Source organism: Populus euphratica, unplaced genomic scaffold, assembly GCF_000495115.2.
Source record: "Populus euphratica unplaced genomic scaffold, PopEup_1.0 scaffold4.1, whole genome shotgun sequence".
Classification (NCBI taxonomy): Eukaryota; Viridiplantae; Streptophyta; class Magnoliopsida; order Malpighiales; family Salicaceae; genus Populus; species Populus euphratica.
Window position 1 is genome coordinate 35,334 of NW_011499859.1, and position 4,705 is coordinate 40,038.

The 4,705-nt window shown below is 35.2% G+C and overlaps 1 pseudogene; it reads right to left on the reverse strand.

The window, feature by feature from the left end:
* Positions 1–510: 510 nt before the first annotated feature.
* Positions 511–4,338, reverse strand: LOC105124117 (transcription initiation factor TFIID subunit 11-like; annotated as a pseudogene).
* Between the last annotated feature and the right edge of the window lie 367 nt (positions 4,339–4,705).

The window sequence follows — 4,705 nt, forward strand, 5'->3', positions numbered from 1 at the left end:
TTGTTATTAATATTATAAATATTACTTTTAGATTAGATGTTGTAACCAAATTCAAGACTTTTGGGTATAACTTTTAGAAAGACCTAATACTTTTAAATTATAATTTTTTTTAATTTTTTATATAAAAAATATGACTCATAGCATCCCACGGATCATGAAACTAGTTTATTATAAGATCCCGTTTGATGTTTGATATTGTAATTTTTTTTTTTGAATAAACATAGAAAAACAACAGCTTATTAAATGGAAAAAAAAGTACACGAGTTAGAGTAATTAAGTGAAACTCCAATTATCACACTATTCAGCATTCAATATAAACTTGGCTAAATTATTGAAAGGCCTGCTGTGACCCTATCAAACTCTCCCCCTAGACAGGTTGAAAAACTCCATTATGCTGCTATTGACAAGGAATCCTATATTGATTTTTTTTTAAATTCAGAATTTAAAATAACTTATTAAAAATTGCCTTGACTACTTGTTTTTTATTTTAAAGCTGTAGATGACACATGATTTCAGAGTAGCAGATGACACTAACAATTCTTCAAACTCTACTATTTCCACCAATAAACTTAAGGCTACTTGATCAATATGCATCACATTGTAACCGGTTTATATAACTACCAGTTGGTTACATACAAATGCATAAAAACAAGATTAGCATGCAAGATTAAGTAATGTGTAACGTGTAAACAGTTCGATTTCAGAAACCTCGAGCAAGCAACTACCAAATATGCGCCTCGATTCCATCTACTGAAAGAGCCTTGGTAACTGATCTCTTCGGTACTTTGCCTTCAAGCTTCAGTCTTCTACATGCTTCTCTATTGTGGCAAGGCCTGGTTGGCCCCGATTCCTTCCCCTCCTTCATTACAAATCTAGCTGTAAGCCATATAAAAGAAACACAAACGAGGCAGAGTTATTCAAGTACCTATATACGAACTTTAGTCCAGTCTAGTCAAGCATAGCATCATGCAGTTAACTTCAAAGTGTTTGCCACAGGCCAGTCATCACGTTACTTGTAGCATGGCCATAGAAACACCACTTTCTTCCTTTCTTATAGAAATGAGTGACAAGCATTTCTATTCTGCAGAAGAAATTTAGAGAAAACATTGACTATGCGTACCTGTTTCAACAAGTTCACCAACAAACATTTTTGCAATACCACAAACCACAGTCGTCATCGGTAAATAAATTTTCTGGCTTCCAGTGATGCTCACCAACAACTGCATTCCCTCCATGAGAGAAAAGTAAAGATTTCAGGTTAACATCAAATAACAAAGAATCAACTTGCGCACAAATTAATGAAATGAATGATACATCTCAAGAAGGCTGAGTGGAAATAATTAACAAATGTAGCAGAATCAACTTGTGCAAAAAATAATGGCATGAATGATGCCTCTCAAGAAGGCTGAGTGGATGTAATTAACAAATGCTGCAACTAGGGTGTATGCCCAAAGGATCTTCTAGCAACTTTTTCCCCACGACAGAGACAATATTCATCTTGCATGTATCATCCAACAGGAGGTAGGTGAGAAGAAAAGATCACCATGTGCCAAATCAAAAAAATAAATTCCAAGGAAAAGGCATAAAACAAAAGAAAAGGTATGAGAAAAAGAGGGATGGATGCAACCAATAGGAAAACATACCTTTTTCATATTAGTCTTTTGCAGTGCAGATATACGGAATGATTCGTACCTACTCAAATGTTCTTCAGTAAACTGAGCTAAAATAGCCCCGAATAAAGAAACAAAGGGCAATAGTTCAAAGAAATGCCTTCTTTTTCTAAATTATTAAATGAGGTCGATAAGGTGGCAATATGCATTTGAAGTAGTTCCTTTTGTGTTTCCTAGAGCTCCACACAAAGTCGATTTCTTATTGCATCCCTAATATTTTACCATCATTCATTATTTTCAAGAAATAACAACCTGAGAAAGGAAACAACCAATGGCTTTAAGATATATTTTTTTTCCAATTTAAAAAGTGGTACCTTTTGATATTTTATATCATCCTAACAACCTGAGGAAAGGAAACAACCAATGGCTTTAAGATAATTTTTTTTTCCAATTTAAAAAGTGGTACCTTTTGATATTTCATATCAAAAATTTGGATACTGGCCTGACTCTCGGCAACACCAAATTCCTTTTTTATTTTATTTGGCTGACTGTCATGAATAAATAATTAGCAGGCTTTATATCAAACATTCTATTTTGCTTTTCAGATGTTTCACGAACATCACGTCCAATTGATGTTTCACTTCTCTTATTGTTCCGTTCTATTAAACTTCATTTTACAATGATGCGATTTGAACTAGAATATCTACATTTAAAATAGGTGCAATTACCATAGAAACACAACAAGCCAATAACCTACCTTTCAAATTAATGCAATTACCACAGGATTTGAACTAAGACATCCACCCTTATTACTATCTCATGCAACTTAAGATACAAAATTTAGTGTGCTAGCAATCTGGGAATAATGCCTAAAGGGGGACCATCCAATCTTGCTCCTCCCGTGGCCAATCTAGGAACACATAAGAACATTTCTAGTAGTACCGCATGAAAACAAAAATCTCTCTTTTGTGAAATCAATCATTCTCTTCTTCTCTATTTTTTGAAGAAGTCAACATTCTTGTTACCACAAAACCAATAAAATTTACAAAATGATCCCACAAAATCAACCACTAGCATTCTTCTATAGCTGCATTATTATCGAGTTTGAATTCAGTAATGCATCAAGCATCATTGTTGCTGTAAAAATCTCAACTAAAGCATTTAACCACCTCAAATTCCTCTATAGAATAATTAAAAGATGAAATAACTGAAATTAACAACCAACATATGTCATCTGGGAACAAGCATCTAGAAAAGTAACTGAGACAACTATTGCAACTGGCTATCATGTCATGCGAAAATGAGCCTTTTGTAATCCCAAGCTTTACACTCCAAGCTTTCTTACAAAGAGGATCATAAAAATACTTAAAGCTTGAAGGTCTAAAGGATGAGGCTTTTGTTTGTAGATGATACTCTTTGCGAGAAGCATGCACAAGGACTGAAGCTAAAATATTTAAAATTTATAGGCAATCTGAGTCTAGCTGGAACTGATGGCTGAGAAAAACAGAGACTGTAGACACTCAACATTCAACAAAACCATCTTGAGCCTATGCACCAGACTATTTACTTCCTCGTATCAACAGCCAAAACATGCCTCTTCTACCATGCAATGCACTCCGAACACAGCTGCTTAGCCTCTTAACTATTGCATTCCTCCTATTCTCAATTCTTCAATACCATCACAATGTCAACAGAAACAAGCCTGCCCAGAAAGCGCAAAAAGAAAAGCCACCCCTGCTAAGCTTTTGATCGATTTCCTTATCTCTAACATGCTAGAAATAGATCAGCTCCATTAAAAGAGTGCCTTCAAACAAAGCCTTAAGAGATAACTCATTTACGACCAACACATACAACATAAAATTCCTAAACACTATTCTTTATTTCTCAGCTAGTCTACCCATAATACACATTCAAACACATTAAAGAAGACAGAGGATAAATTATGAATCTAAAAAGCTTTACTTACTGCATGTTGGCCATTTTATCTGGATCAGCAGTAGAAGCCAACTTCCAAAGCTCAACATCTATGTTATCTTCCTCTTCCTCCTCATCTTGTTTATTCTTTCCCTTCTTGCAGAGCCCAGCACAGGCCTTGAAGTAGATGGATTGTCAGAGGGGTGGACAAAATCGCTGCCTCCTCCACCAAGTTCATCATCATCTTGAGCAACAGAAACAGCAACAGCACCCTGAGAATCAGCAGGAGTAGCAGCAACATTAGAAGTTTGAGTGTCATAATCATCCAGGGCAATTGGGGATTCTGGTGGTGATTCTTCTTGCTCCACATACGCTGCCTCGAATGGATCTTTTGAGTGCTTCATTGCCCTGTTAGTACATCAAGGTAAGCCCTGAGCATTTTGTCGAACACCTTGAGCACAAAAAAACTGACGATAAATTTTTTTGCCGAGATTAATGAAATGAACCTAAAGAAGAAGAGGAGAGTTGGATTTAAAACAAAATAAAATAAAATGAGAAAGAAAGTAAGTGCTTGATTAATGGATTATTAAATAATCGGATAGCCAGTAAACCACTCTAGAAGATCGAAAACAGCAACACGGATCTCTCGAAGCCATGCCCTCACTTTGTTTTCCCTTTCGTTTTCATTTATTATAATTAACGTTCACTTCCTTTTCAATTAGGCCTCCAAAATTTGGTTTCCCTTAATTATAACCAAAAAAAGAGAGGTTAAACTACAATTACCACCTAATTACTACCGTTTTTGTTTTTTTCAATGCTCCATTTCAGTCTATGTTGCTGAAGAATCTCCACTATCAACCTTATATATTTTCAGTCTTTCTTTTGCTACGCTTGCCATCCATTGAATTGACAACCACGGTGCCATTCTAGAATTTCAATATTTTTTTTTATATAATTTTTACGAGTTTCATGGGATCTTATGACAGCTGGTTTTGGTTCCAGAAAAGAAAGATGCAGGGGGGAAATAAAAAGAAGAAGGTGGAAAGGAAAATCAGAAAGAACTGAACGATATTCAGCTCCTGTCAAAACATGGAATCACATTGAACACCCATTGAATGGAATCAAACAAACTTGATGCTACACTACAAAAAGTATAAGGATTCATGCATTTAATTTATCAA